Raw genomic sequence first — 15,906 nt, 5'->3', positions numbered from 1 at the left:
CTACCTGGCCTGTTGAGTTCCTACAGCTTTTTGTGTGTGTTAGGTGAGAAGCCCACATAGGTTTCATAATTGCCCACTGCAGTGTGCGATCTGCTCTTAAGGCATAAAGAGATTAGGTGTAAATGTTTACAGCAGCAGCTGCTGTAAGGGTGCAAGCTTTTGGTAAGGCAAACTAGTTCAGTGCTTGAGCAGGGTAGGTAGCCAGCTGTGCCATCTCAATAGCTTTCAATAGGTGCATTTACTGTCAGAGAAATGTATACAATATACATCCAAAAATTATTTTTCTTCACAGACAGCCATTAAAACAGAGGAGTTTCCCGAAGAATGAATGACAGTTAAAAGATTAGAACCCTAAAGACTCCCCAAATCCACCCTCCCATACACAAGCAGCATCAAGGCAATTTCACCCCTACCCCACCAGCAAAAAAGCGTCAGCACCCTCCACCGAGCACTCAAGCATACAGCAAAGCATCAATAAAGACACAGACTTGCACTACCCCAAAAATTACTTGTTCACCCAGTATTCAATACACTACAGGCTCTCTCTCTCTCTCCCTAATACAGGAAAAAGAGGTGTCCCCATTTCACAGTGAGGGGAGAGACATAACAAACAACTCGCTGATTTACAATGTTAAAAGTCTGTTCCATTGCTTTTTCCGAGCTCTGCGCCCAGAGAGTCAGCACCAGAAAGGCATGGCTCTCCGGGCACACGGCAGCTGACCCGCTGCTCCCGAGGTTCCATGTTCTCCTGCGACGCTTCGGCCACGGGCACCGGCCTAGAACCAGCACATGCCCAGAGCCACAAAATCCCAGATCCCGAGGGCACACTCGCCTTCCAGGCCCCATCCTCGGGATATCAAAAAGCGTCCCGTTATGAGGCCCTCAGAGCAGGTCCCATTCCCGCAAAGAAGCAAAGTCCGAGTGTAACTCCAGGTCAGTGTCTTCAAAAGTACCCGCACCCTGAAAAGGAAAAAAATAAAAAGATATCAAAGTCATAAATAATATTGTTTCCGAAGATGCAAGCATAGGAGTTGCTTAGTGCCATTTTGACTTTCCTCTGCCTTCCACATACCACATTTCCACAAGGATTTTCCACTAAAATCTTTCCAGGTATCAGATCGGGAAGAAAAGCTGTCAAAGAAAAAATGCGTGTGGGCTTGCCTCAGGTGGCATTTTACAATGGCTAGAATTCAAATTGTACAAGTTCTTAAGTACAGTTCAGGAATGGATTGTTTAAACTGTGCAGTCTGTGGTGCTGGTGGTGGTGGAAGTTGAAACAGTTATCAGAGTTGCCTTCGCATGAGGGTATCTTTGAGGCAAGTGGCTAAGCTGTCTGCAAACAAAAACATAGCCCTGATAGATATTCCTATGTTTACCCCTACCATGTCTACTGTCCCATTTCCGTGTTTGTTGCATCAAAGAACTGCAAAGCCCATTTAGAAATTATTCCATATTTAGAAGAGTATTAGCTAAACAGCTACGCTGTTCAAAACAAAAATTACCAGGCACAAGTAGGTCACATGAACCATATGTGTATAAAGCAGGTAATGGCAAAAATGAAGTTCACAGTGAAATTTTAAGCAGAAGCTAATCTGGTAATGATTGGCCAAAATTTCGTCACTGTCAATTTGGTTAAATATAGAACAAAGCTATAAATTAAAATAACATTTAAATTGTGTAGGGCAGCAATTGTAATACTTTTTAAACAATGTACAATATTGTCCAGAAGCTATAGTGAAGCAGCCTGGAAAATCTCACACAAGTATTGTCCCCAATCCCCTTAACAACTTTAATCCTTTGATGTTGTCATTGCTGTTGACAATACTGCAAAAGACTCGCAATTTTACTTAACTCTCTCATTGCACACAACAGTATGTTTTTCCTTAAACCGAGGTTGCAACTTAGTAATAGCATTTATTAAGGAGAGCGTCCGTGCTTCTATAGTTAATCTGGAATACTTTTGAAAACATCTATGCGCACGTTGGTAAGGCACTGTATATTTTATATCAAGCTACAGTGCGAGGGAAACATTTTCTTTGAGCTCCGACTATATCAGTTGAAGGAGCTCCGACTGCTGTCTATAGGCAGTTTGTACGTTTCTCATTGACTGCATGGGTTTTGTCTGGGTGTTCCACTTTGCTCCCACAATCTACAAGTAGATAGATTGATAGATATTTTATTGATCCCAAGGGAAATTATGGTGTCACAATAGCATTACAAGAGCACAGATATAAATATTAGAAGAGAAGTAGAGAGAATAAAAAATAAGTTACCACAATCAGTCTAACAGGAGGAAGTCATCGCTTCCCTGGCTACAGGTTGACTCGTTATAGCGCCTCATGGCCAAGGGTAAGAATGACCTCGTATAGTGCTCTTTGGAGCAGTGCAGTTGTCTTAGTCTATTACTAAATGTGCCCCTCTGTTCAGCCCAGGTGGCATGCAGAGGGTGAGAAACATTGTCCAGAATTACAGTATTTTCCATAGGGTTCTTTATTCCACCACAGCCTCCAGTGAGTCAGTCCAGTTTGACTCCTATAACAGAGCCAGCCTTTCTAATCAGTTTACTGAGCCCATTGGCATCACTCACGTTGATGCCATTGCCCCGACACACTACCATATAGAAGATTGTACTGGTGACAGCAGACTGGTTGCACATGTGAAGGAGAAGCCTGCATACACCAAAGGACTTCAGTCTCCTCAGGGAGTAGAGGCAACTCTGGCCCTTCTTGTACACAGCCTCTGTGTTGATGCTCCATTCAAGTGCACTCCCAGGTACGTTTAGATCCTCACCACTTGTATGTCCTCACCATCAATAGTAAGACCAGTAGGTCAGAAGGTTAATTGATCATTGTAAATTGCCATATGATTAGGCTAGGGTTAAAGTAAGGAGGAGCTGGGTGGTCACTTCAAAAGGCCAGAAGGGCCTGTTTCAGGCTGTACTTCAATAAATAAAACAAAAATAAATAATAAAATCAACGTTTTGCTCATCCCCTCTGCAGCTTCCTGTCTCCCATAGTGCTATTGGGAATGGCCACCTAATGCTGAGCACGGGCTGATGTCAAGAAGCATCACTTGGCATGGCCTTTGTTGAAATTATGTCAGGGGAAGGCAGGGTACAGAATGTAGTTCATCTACAGACTTGTTTGCTTTTAAAAACAGAAGTAGTTTTATACTTTGCTTGTTCTTTCTGTGTCTTTTCCTCCTTTAGCATTTGCTCATTCTTTTCTTTTTTACAGGATTTGTCTAATTGTTTTTTGCATTTCACATCTACATTAAACAAACACAGATCACCCCTGTCTTATCACATTTGCCTTTCTCTTGCAGCACATCTGCAGACACTCATCCAGTCCACCCATACAATATATTTCTCAACATGCTGAATGTTTTCTGGTCCATAATGTACAAACATGCACACTACCAGAGTCCTTTAGAGGACTGGGACAGGCAACTTTCATGCTACCATGCACACATACGCACAGTCAGGGTGCACACACGTAGGCACACACAGAGACGCACACATTTTAGAATTCCTTTTTCAACCACATACTTACTGAATTTGCCTGTGCTTCAAGCAGTACCCAACACGGACCATGGCAAATTCATGCAGAACTTGACCTGGGCCACAGCAACCTCGTGCACGGCACAAGCTAGACCAAGACTACCTTTTCATTAGTGTTGCTGCTTTCCAGTGTTAATGACTAAGGTGTTGGTACAACTTGACAACGCCACACAGGAAAAAAACCTGTGTTCCAGCAGCACACTCAGAGCCTTGCTCAGATATGAACAGCCCAGAATTTAGGACTGATCAGCGACTAAGGCTGAGTCCTATCCCATAACAATGGGCTTCCTTATGCCATTTGACATCTTGGCAGTGCCGTCACCAATATTAAAATAAAGTAACTAAAATAACTGGGCACTTGTACAACTCAAACAGAATTTACTTTACTTGTGCACAAGTAAAATTAGTTTCAAATGGCCCCTGTCACCCACACTGTTCTGAAGCCTGGACAGAAAACTGCCATTCTTAAACTTCCAGCTGACAACTGATGATATTCTGAATTTTGAAAAGCAATTGTCCCTTAGCTGTTGGGTATATTTCACATCCGTTCGTTATTCCTATCTCGTTTGTCTCTGGCACTCCTTACTATATAAAAGGAAGCCATGTTCTTCTGGTTTGATAACTCTCTGCTATCATCATTCTCACCTATCTGTCTGCAGTAAATAAAATTGACTCCTGTGGTCTCACTTTTCTGGGTTTGACTACACGCCTTGCTGCAGTCATCCTTGCCAGGATGTTGTCCTTGCTTTAACACAACATCCACAGTGTGAGCCAGCCTTTTGTTGTAAATAGTTGCCAATTCTAGCAAATCTGGCTCTGTGTTGACCATTGATATTTTTCTTTAGGTAGCAGAGACTATTCAGTCTGTTGAGTCTATGCTAAGTAAGTAATCAGATTTCCAAACTAATTTTCCCTGTAACCTCATCTCCTCATACTCACCCAGGTTCTACCATTCACCTGTAGACACAGTTACAGTAGACAATTAATCTATAAACCTGCATATCATTAGGTTGTGAGAAGGAACTGGATCATGCCTACATGATCAGTGCAAATTCTACATACACAACGTCAAAGCTCACAATTGTTATGGTACTGTACTAGAAGTTACAAAAGAGAGGTCATCAGTTTATCAGATCTCAGTCTGCTACATAGATAACATTCATCAGACCAGGAAAATGATCCCTGAATGGATACTGGCCTCCCAATTTGGTGTCAAATCTCGAGACGAGATTGTTACGAAACCCCGTAACTGGGTCACTTACCAGCAAAGATAGAGAGGTCCGTTGAAGTCTGATGGTACTATTTTTAACAGTATTTATTGATAAAGGGACACAAAAATAAGATCAATGCAAACATACAGATAATATATGTCATCAATACTAAATCTAAAAGCGCAGGTATAATAATAATCAATAAGAAATAGCTCTATCGTTGTCTAGGGGTTAATGTATTGTCCGATGGAAATATGAAAGTCACTGTTAGTTCGTTCAAGCTGCAGTGTTTTGGGTTTGAGAGAGAGACGGGTTAAGCTTGCCCAGTTCTTTTATTATGCTAATCCTTCAAGTCTTTTGGGAGTTGGTTTCCCCGTTGTTAGCTAAAAGCCAGTCTCCTGTGGTAAAAGCCACTGCTTCTGGGGCAAATGGAACTGAATGCACGTGGCCTCCTCCCTACCGGCTTCCACTATTATGGGATCACTAGCGTTTCTTCTGGTGCGTCTGAGGGGCTGTTCCCACAGAACTTCTTTTATCCTGACTCACAGGGTCTCAGATGTCAATCAGGTTGGGGGTGATGCAATTCCTCCCTCAACCAGCCCACTTTGCCTGAGGGCTTCCACGTAGCACAGTATTGCAATACACAAGTTTGTCTTCAAGAGACAATGGCCATTTCCCGTAGCTTTATATTGCCGGGGAACGAGACATTTCGCACGTCTCTCTCTCATTTCCTGGGTCTCCTGACCCAAATCAATAGTGATCGTGCGATTCTCACAAAGGAGGGGGCTACCCCGCACCCTTCGGCCCCTCAGAGCTGTGGTACATTCATAACAATACTGATTAGTATACAAGGCTCTGTAAAGGTGGAAAACACTGCCCTTGCCAATCAGTAACCAACAATCTCATTAGCTTGCCTTGTGGTGACTTAATGATCAATGGAGAAAATAGAAATTTAGCCCATGTCCTCCTTTAAGAAGTATAGCTGGATCCAAGTTAAATTGTGCCTGAAGGATGGTGAAGACAATGGTTCTGAAACTCCATCAGACCTTACTCTGTTTCTTGTTGAATTCATGACAAGAATGGACTTGATATTTTTCCTTGTCTTTGTGGACTTCACTGGGTTTTACGTACTTAGAAAAACTTCCTTCAAACTAAATTTCCTGGGTTATTTCCTGTATCAACAGAAACCAAAGCAATTTCACAGACCAAATGCTACTATTAATTTCACAGCCCAATGCAGTTCATCGTATTCTGCTTCATCAGTTCATGGCAGATCAATCAAGCAAGATTCCAAAACAACATTATTCCAACTAACTTGAGAAGATATAAATTAAATGCATTCTGCTCAACTCAAGTGTCTAATTTGGTAAATCTTGTAGTGTAGCATCCTGGAAGGTTAGACAAGAGAAGAGCTCTTGAAAGATTAAACGTAGAGTTCATCTGACATTCCATTTCCTTTCTCCTGGAGTAAATCCATTAAAAAATAACACTGCAACACAAACTGCTTAGTTCTGGATCAAAAGTATGTTCAATGACACAGCTGATCAGCTTAAAGACAGGACAAAAGTGTCCTGGATCGAAGTGCAACACTATACAACTGTTTTTTACGTTGCTTGTGAAAACCTACATCTCAGATAATTAGGCTTTATCCAAACCCAAGTATTCTTTTTGTGTTCTCTATTCCTGCCCACCCTTTCTCTGCCATTTAAATCTAATTTATTGTTTTCTCTCTGGCTTTCCTAATTCTGTGGATGATTTTTCATTCTGAAACGTTAACCCTGTTGCTCTTTCCACAGAGGCTACCTGGCTTGCTAGACATTTCCAGTAATTTTGGCTCTTACGTCAGATTTCCAGCATCTGCTGTTTCTTTTGATTTTTATCTCACACAATCTGATGTGTCAGCTTGTTCATTTATTCCATGGCTTTACTCCCATTTGTTAACAAAGCACTTTTAACAAATCCAAATAAGGATATTCCATTACAGCAGCTGGCTCTCTGATCTGTGGTCTGATAGTTTGTCTCTGTACTACTTGCAGAAATCTTTTCATGATTATACTTGTGTTAGCTATTCTCCTGAGCAACATTTAGACTCAGGACTAGTTCTATTTTGAGGACAGATATGAACTAGTTCTTGGTAGAAAAAAATGTTCCCAGTGGAACTCACTGCTGCATCAAGAAAGTTGTCCAGGTGTGTCAACCCAATGCAGACTCAGACTGCCAGAGTGGAATGCATGAAGGAAAATACAGAAGTTCTGAGTTTGAAAAAGAGGCAAGAGAATAGGGGAAGGGAGTAGAATGGAAAAGCCAGGAATCAAGAATCCCCGTATTGGATTAGGCCAAATGCTTTCAATATACAGGGAATAACAATCTCTCAACCTACAGATTCCTTTGATATTAGATATTTTAGCAAAATTCTTTCATATGATCGAAGTTTGCAATTCCCCAGAAAACACCAATTCCTTAGGCACAGAAATGAATTCATAAAACCCAGTGATAGGACTGTCTATACTTCAAACAACAATATTTACCAGAAAGCTTTATGTGCAAAATATTATAATAAACTCCTTGTCAAATGTATTATAAAATTATATGATGTGATTCAGACAATAACATTTTTAAGCCACTTGAATGTCATTGATTAAAATCTGCAGTACCTGTATAACATGATTATAAAAATGCATAAACATAAGCAAATAATCTTAAGAACTTTGAAAACATGATTTCAGGATCTGCTGAAAATGGTATGCTTATTTTTTGTCATGATATAGCTAAGTTGTACACAGTCGAATCAACTTTCGATTGGAAAGACCAATATGATGGAAGATCCATAAGCAAGATTAACAAAGCATGTTGGTTTCTCGAGCCTTGCATAATTATAACTTACAAATATGCATTGCAAATTGGGAAAGTTGTAATAAAATGCATGAATCAATTAAGGAGAGTCAACATGGATTTGTCTTGGAGTTATTGTCAGCATGGATGTGGAGGGCTGAAGGGCTTGTTTCTGTGCTGTATAACTCAATACTAATCTGATTTATCAGCATTTGATTTATAGCCCGCTTTGCTTTAGTCATCCAAGTTATGCAGATCCTTTTTATGTGCTATGAGCATACCTGCCTCCACCATGTCATCAGATAGTTTGTTCCAGATTGCAACCATCCCCAGGTGAAAAAGTTCCTCTCCAGTTCCCCTCTAACTTTTTTAATCCTCACCTTAAAAAATTTTCTGATTTTAAACACAATCCAGTATTGGCAAAATTATCTCACTATCCACCATGTCAATGCTCTACATAATTTTGAACATTTCTATTTGTTCCCTCACCGACTTCCTTCATTCCATGTAAAACAATTCCTTAAATATCATTTTCAAATATAAGGATACAATTTCCAGTCTCTGTTCATAATTGAAAATGATATCTTTATTATGAGGTGATACATTTATGCTATCTTTGTGTCCCACTAACTGGATTTTATTCTTTGAAAGGGAGGTTGAAAGCAGTGACTTCGGGCATGACTTTAAGTTTGGTTTAATACAATGCTTTAGTCTATGGGAAAGTATGTTGTCTGCTCTGTCAGGAAAAAATGTACAAAGTTAACTCCGGGAAATGTGAAATAATATATCTGAGGAGATGCAAGTCAGAAAGGGATTATGTAAGACCGCATGATAGGCTATCTGTATGGAAACCAGTGACAGATGGCTAACTGGATTCATAATTGGTTGATGGTTGGAATCAGAGAATGATGATCAAAGGTTATCTCATACTAGAGTCCTGTGACTGGTGGTGTGCTACAGTGGTGGATGCTAGAAGCTTTGTTGTTCATTATTTGCGCATGAATGTGCATGGCATGATTCTTAAGTTTGCAGGTGATACTCAAATAGGTAATACTGTGGGCTGTGAAGAAGTTTATTAAAATTACAGGGGAGATCTTGATTAGCTAGATAACTGGAAAGAAGATTGACAAATGATATAATGCCCAAAATTCATAACTCTCTGGATTTCTTTTACCATATGGGTCTGAGAAATGATGGTTGCAGTCCTCTCACAGAAGAATTAGCTGCTATCAGTATTAAATGCTTATAAACAATCTTATTCAGAAGTTCAGTCACTCTGCCAGCACCTTACTCCATAATATATTCACTCACGTAATGCAGCTCCTGCTTCCTTTCTCTCTGAACCTTTTTCTTTCCATCTGCCACTCTACCACACTCCCCCCCCAACCCCAGTTGGGGTTTCTGCTTTGACTGTTTCTCCTTCTCCTTCTCCATGCTGCTCCTGCTGTTCCAGTTTCAGGTCCTCCTCTTGATGAATCTTGGCTAGCAGTGACCGAGTTCATTGATGGTAAACTCATGAAGTTATGGCAGAGCAGCACTAAAAATGACACCCTAGCTCTGTAATATTGCAGAGTGCCACCAGAAGGAGGCGCCACCACAGGAGCTGCACATGTAAAGGTGATGTCTTAAGTTATGAGCACCAGTTTTTGAAGGTCTTGATATTTTCTTTAACAGTGACCACCAGCTGTTCCTTGGAAAAATATCCCTGTCAACTCACTGACAGCATTACTTGAAGGTAGCCATGTGGGTCTCTGGGCCTGGCTACCCATCACTCCAGCAAATACGTGGCTCTTCTAGAGCACAATAATTGCACTAAGGCATTACTGGGTGCAAATATGTAGAACAAAACAGGTGCCCTCAGTGATGGGAAGAATCGGATGGTGTGAACATACCTGTAAGAGAGTCTCAGCTGAATGTTCAAATCCTGCACCTGTAAGAAAATTAACTAGAGCTTCTGAATAATCTCCGAATTTTCTGAAACAGCATTGTGAAACAATATAAAGGATCCTGACAACGTTGTGTCTTTCAAACATGCTGTACGATGTTATGTCCTTTTATGAGATATTTCATGCAATGTTAAGGGACAATTAGCAATGTTACAATCCTGAAAGCAGTGCTCATAACTTCTAGCCATCAACCAAATCTATTACACAATTTCTTTCAATCAGTGAAAACCAAAAAAAACTGCAGATACGAGAAATTATAATTCAAAAAGAGGATGACTGAAATGTTACATCTGTTTCATTTTGTGCGTATTCTGCACAACCTGCTGAGAGTTTAACACATTTTTTCTTTGCCTGTCTTTCTACCATAGTTAATCATCTTTGGTTCAGCTGTTGGTTAAAAAATCTTGTGAAAAACATACTTTTTGCAGACATTAACAATCAAAGCTAATAACTGATCCAAAGAAAAATGTAACTGGAAAATATTAGAAATTGTTCATTTAAGTTATTTAAAATAATTTAGAAACATAGAAACCTAGAAAACCTACAGCACGACACAGGCCCTTCAGCCCACAAGGTTGTGCTGAACATGTCCCTACCTTAGAAATTACTAAGCTTACCTATAGCCCTCTATTTTTCTAAGCTCCATGTACCTATCCAAAAGTCTCTTAAAAGACCTATTGTATCTGTCTCCACCACCTTTCCCGGCAGCCCATTCCACACGCTCGCCACTCTCTGAGTAAAAAACTAACCCCTGACATCTCCTCTTAACCTACTACCCAGCACCTTAAACCTGTGTCCTTTTGTGGCAACCATTTCAACCCTGGGAAAAAGCCTCTGACTATCCACGTGCTCAACACCTCTCAACATCTTATACACCTCTATCAGGTCACATCTCATCCTCTGTTGCTTCAAGGTGAAAAGACTGCATTCACTCAACCTATTCTCATAAGGCATGCTGCCAATCCAGGCAACATCCTTGTAAATCTCCTCTGCACCCTTTCTATGGCTTCCACATCCTTCCTGTAGTGAGGCAACCAGAACTGAGCACAGTACTCCAAGTGGGGTCTGACCAGGGTCCTATATAGCTGCAATATTACCTCTCGGCTTCTAAATTCAATTCCACGATTGATGAAGGCCAATACACTGTACACATTCTTAACCACTGAGTCAACCTGTGCAGCTGCTTTGAGCGTTCTATTGACTCGGACCCCAAGATGTCTCCAATCTGCCACACTGCCAAGGGTCTTACTATTAATACTATATTCAGCCATCATATTTGACCTACCAAAATGAACCACTTCACACTTATCTGGGTTAAACTCCATTTGCCTCTTCTCAGCCCAGTTTTGCATCCTATCAGTGTCCCGCTGTAACCTCTGACAGTCCTCCACACTAGCCACAACACCTCCAACCTTAGTGTCATCAGCAAACATACTAACCCATCCCTCCACTTCCTCATCCAGTTCATTTATAAATATCACGAAGAGTAAGGGTCCCAGAACAGATCCCTGAGGCACTCCAATGGTGACTGACCTCCATGCAGAATATGACTTGTCTACTACCACTCTTTGCCTTCTGTGGGCACGCCAGTTCTGGATCCACAAAGCAATATCCCCTTGGATCCCTTGCCTCCTTACTTTCTGAATAGGCCTTGCATGGGATACCTTATCAAATGCCTTGCTAAAATCCGTATACACTACATCTACTGCTCTTCCTTCATCAATGTGTTTAGTCACATCCTCAAAAACTTCAGTCAGGCTCGTAAGGCACGACATGTCCCTGCCATGCTGACTATTCCTAATCATATTATACCTCTCCAAATGTTCATAATTCTTGCCTCTCAGGATCTTCTCCATCAACTTACCAACCACTGAGGTAAGAGTCACTGGTCTATAATTTCCTGGTCTATCTCTACTCCCTTTCTTGAATAAAGGAACAACATTCGCAACTCTCCAATCCTCTGGAACCTCTGGTGATGCAAAGATCATCATCAGCAATCTCCTCCCTCGCCTCTCACAGTAGCCTGGGGTACATCTCGTCTGGTCCTGGTGACTTAACAAACTTGATGCTTTTCAAATCTCCAGCACATCCTCTTTCTTAATATCTACATGCTATTTTGAATATTACATTGTTTTCTAACTACTTCAGTAGTATTATTTTAATGCAAGTTAAAAACAGATGTTGGAATATCTATTCATTGCTCAGGTACTGATCTTCAGCAGTCATCCATTGGCTATAAAAGAAAACCATCTCTCCCCTGAGATATGATCAATTACATCAAACCATTGAAGTGCAACATTCTGTGTATTTTGTGATGTTTCTAAGTGTATTAAAATACATTATTTCTACTAATATATTCTGAGTAAGGCTAGGTCTAGCAATAAATAATAAACCCTCAAAGAAAATAATTATATGGACATATGACACAGACCTACTTGCAGCCATGTTTACCTGCTTTACTCCCTCACATGCATTTAATGTCTCCATGAAGAAGTCTTCTTTGAAACAGCTGCCTTACAGGAAGAATGATCAAAACCTTCCAAAGGCCAGCTGTAATATGATCTACCTTCTTTGAAGTATGAATAATTGATAACTAATCGTAATAACAGACCTCAACTCATAGATGTCATAGAATTTTCCTTAGGAATGCATGTACTATATGATGTGTCATCTTAGTTTTGACAACAATCTGGGCCAATAGTTCAGTGCACAGTTTGTTTCACCTAAGAACCAAGGGATCTCTCATATTGGGGGAGTATTATCTTCCAGAAAACTATTATGAAATTTCACATTAGTTTCATGATAATGATGATCAAATAAAATATTTATCAGCCTGTCCAGAGCTATTGACATGCCTGGTGCTGTGATAACTAATCATAATTCAGATATTCTTTTGCAATAGAATACCATCATATAACTAAAATTATTTCCTGAATACTCTGTTTCCATTTATACAAATTATCCCACTGTGTTACTTTATGTCTCATTATATAATACTCAGTGGGTACATTTGGCAAACAAAACACTATTTCTTGTGAACTGAGGAAAAAATATCTCTTAAGATGCTTCCAACTAGACTAGCAACATGGAATGTAAAATAATTTTAATTCATAATCTCTTCCATTTAAATTTCTATTCCTGGAAAGAGCTAAATTAGTCAGTGCACATGCTGAATCTGTAAATGTGCTTTATCCCTATGTACACAAGTTTGCAAACTTGATTTTAGCTGTTGTTTTGTTCATCTTGGCAAGTTAAGTGCAATTTCAATTTGCTTCTGAACAAAGATATTTTTGTGTAAATGTTGTGCCCTTTGTTTTGAATGCTAAACTGCCAACTAAATTTCACATGACTAACTAAATGCATCTGTCATATTTCACATAAATCTTACTAGGATTTTTAATAAAGCATTATGGTTGTTGTTATGGGAGCTATGATGGGCGGATGGTCTGATCTGACACCCCCCTGAATTACATCAGTGAAATTGTTTGCATTTGTATTCTTTTCTCTGAACATTAATCCCTAGCTTGGATTTGGAAGAATGCCACAATCTAATTCAGCATTGTTTTTGCTGTGGAATCAGGACTGTAAAATGGATTGACTGAGCCAGAGAGTAAATTATTTGTAATTAAGCTTCTCTTGTTGAGAGGGATTGGTTTGCTGTCATTTTACCCATGAAGGCCTGTAATCATGCTTTCGTATCAATATAACGATGCTAAATGAATATTTTATCTTGGTCTTCTGGTACAGAGCATTCCTCCATGCATCTATTTCCCAAAAAAATTAGTTTCTTGCTGTGAGCAACTTTCTATCCATTTAAATATCCAACAACACTAAAATATCATAAAACTTATGCTTATCTGAATTCAGAGTATTGTGTGCAATTCATGTCACCCTGTTACAGGAAACATGTGAAGGCTTTGGAAAGGGTACAGAAGAGGTTTACCAGGATGTTGACTGGATTAGAGAGTTTGGGTTACAAGAAGAGTTTGGACGAACTTAGAGACTGTGGCTGTGGTGCAGGAATCTGGAGCAACAAGCATTCTGCTAGAGGAATACAATGAGCTCAGTAGTATATGTAGGAAGAAAAATCCCAATGCAGGGTGTCGTCCTGATATGTTTATAATTTCATTCCTTCCAGAGGTGCTGCTCAACCTGCAGATAATCTGTTGGACAAACTTATGAAATTTTCTCTGGAGTGTCGGTGGCTGAGCTGATTAAAACTTAAAAGATTATGAGAGGTATAAACAGTCTGACTCATTTTCCCAAGATAGAGATGTCAGGTACTGGAAGAAATGCATTTGTGGTGAGAGGGGGAAAGTTCAAAGAAGCTGTGTGTGGCAATTCTTTTTAACAGAGAATGGCAGGTCCCTGGAACTAACTGCCAAGGTAAAGGTGGAAGCAGTTATGATAGTAGCACTGAAAAGGCTTTTAGATAGACGTGTGAATATGCAGTGAATGCAGGATATAGATCATGTTCAGGCAAAATAAATTTCATTTAATTTGACATCATGGAGGGTGCGCACATTGTGACCCAAAGGACCTGTCCCTGCGCTATGCTGTTCTATGCTCTGTGGAAAAATTGACCCAATTTCTTTATGGCCAGTATGCTCTGTGTATAATGAAGCAGCTCTAAACTATTAGTTTTCTGGAAATAAAAACAATGAATGAAATCTTGAGATAACTCCCTTGGAAAAGCCCTTTAAATATTAACATTGCACCTCTCTCTAGCTTAGAGCATGTACTGCTAAAGGCTAACTATCTCTTCAGGTCTAAGGGGATTAAGCCTATCTGATAACTATGAACCCACTGTCCTAACATTATTCTTACCCAGTCAGTAATGCCAGGACTATACCGATTGCATCCCCAAGGCTCAAATTTCAAATCAAACTTGATGCATTTTTAGTTTCTCTGAAAACGGATACATAATGGGCTCTAATGACCTTTCATTTATCTAGAACATTTCACTAATGTTTAGGAATCTGGGTTTGGAGTGTTGTGTGATCCTGTTGTTCTAACTTGGTGGACTAATCTGATAAAATGGCTTGAAACAAGGGTCATTTTTATTCACATATATTTATTGAAGAGAGGACTCAACCATTCCATGGGACCTTTATGGATCTGGCAAGGTCATATTGGCCTTGCCTCCAGGCCAGTAGACAAATGCATCAAACACCTCATCAGAGGCAAAATACTAGAAGCATTTTGGAAGTGGTTACAGAATGCAAGAAATGAGCAGTGTCAATATGTGCTAATAAAATAGAAATTATATTTGATAAATCTATTAGAGTTTTGGTAAGTTCCATGCAGCCAAGTAAGTCAAGAGAGACAAGAGAATGTGGGATATTTAGATCTTCCAAAGGCCTTTGAGAAGGGACCACACAAGAGTGTACTAAACAAAATTAGAACACGTGGGACAGAAGATTATTTATTGACATAGATTGATAATTGTTTATAGAAAGTGGGGCAGATATTATTGAGTTATTTTCATTTGGATGACTATGAATTTGTAGAGATGCCGCATGAATCATTGCTTGAGCTCAGTTGTTTAAAGTCCATGTTGATGATTTAGATGAAATCAACTGTAATTTACTGGTGTATGTTATGTTTGGTAACTCCAAAAGTATAAGACTAATCAAAATAAAAATATGGGAGCTGAGAGATGCGTGTACACTTAATTTTTAAAATTTTAGTGAGACACACACCTTTGATTTGGTGGCATAATGACGTATGCCATTCACATACTTTTACGTATAGCCTGTAATGAATTAAGCAAACAACAAAGAATGCTTAATCAAGCAATGTATCTACAATGTTACTCAGATATTACTAAAATATTAAATGCACAACAGTGTGTGCTGATAATACAAAGCCGAGTGGCAGTACAAGGTAATTGCAGAGAGGTTTCAGGAGTATAGAGATGGATTAAGTGAACAGGGATATGGCAGATGGAGTATAACATGGAAATAGGTGACTTTGTTAGGAAACATTAGAAAAAAAAGGCTAGCTTTTGAAGCACAGAGACAATGAAAGAGATTATGTTTAGAGGCTTTTCAGTGTCCTTATACATAATTTACTGAAAGTTAATGTATAGGTAATTAAGAAAACAAATAGTATGTTGGATCTTTATTTTAAAAGAATTTAAGCACAAGTGTAAAGGATCTTCCTCGAGTTATATAGAATTCTGGTGAAACTTCACCAGTAATGCTGTGTACAGGTCTGGTGCCTCAAACTATAAGACAATATACATTCAGTAGAACAACAGAAGTTCAAGAGAGTGATTGCTGAGATGGGGAGTTTGTTATTCAAAGAGAGATTCAGCAGATTTATTGCATGCATTACCACTTGGAGGAAAATAATG

General features: G+C 39.5%; 1 pseudogene; it reads left to right on the top strand.

Annotated features, from left to right (window-relative positions):
- LOC132378202 (RNA-binding protein 25-like) overlaps positions 1–15,906 on the top strand; it is a 55,805-nt pseudogene that overhangs the window by 829 nt on the left and 39,070 nt on the right.

The sequence above is a fragment of the Hypanus sabinus genome, chromosome 20 (genome assembly GCF_030144855.1).
Source record: "Hypanus sabinus isolate sHypSab1 chromosome 20, sHypSab1.hap1, whole genome shotgun sequence".
NCBI lineage: Eukaryota > Metazoa > Chordata > Chondrichthyes > Myliobatiformes > Dasyatidae > Hypanus > Hypanus sabinus.
The sequence above is the reverse complement of the archived record's forward strand: the minus strand, read 5'-3'. Positions and strand labels throughout refer to the sequence as shown.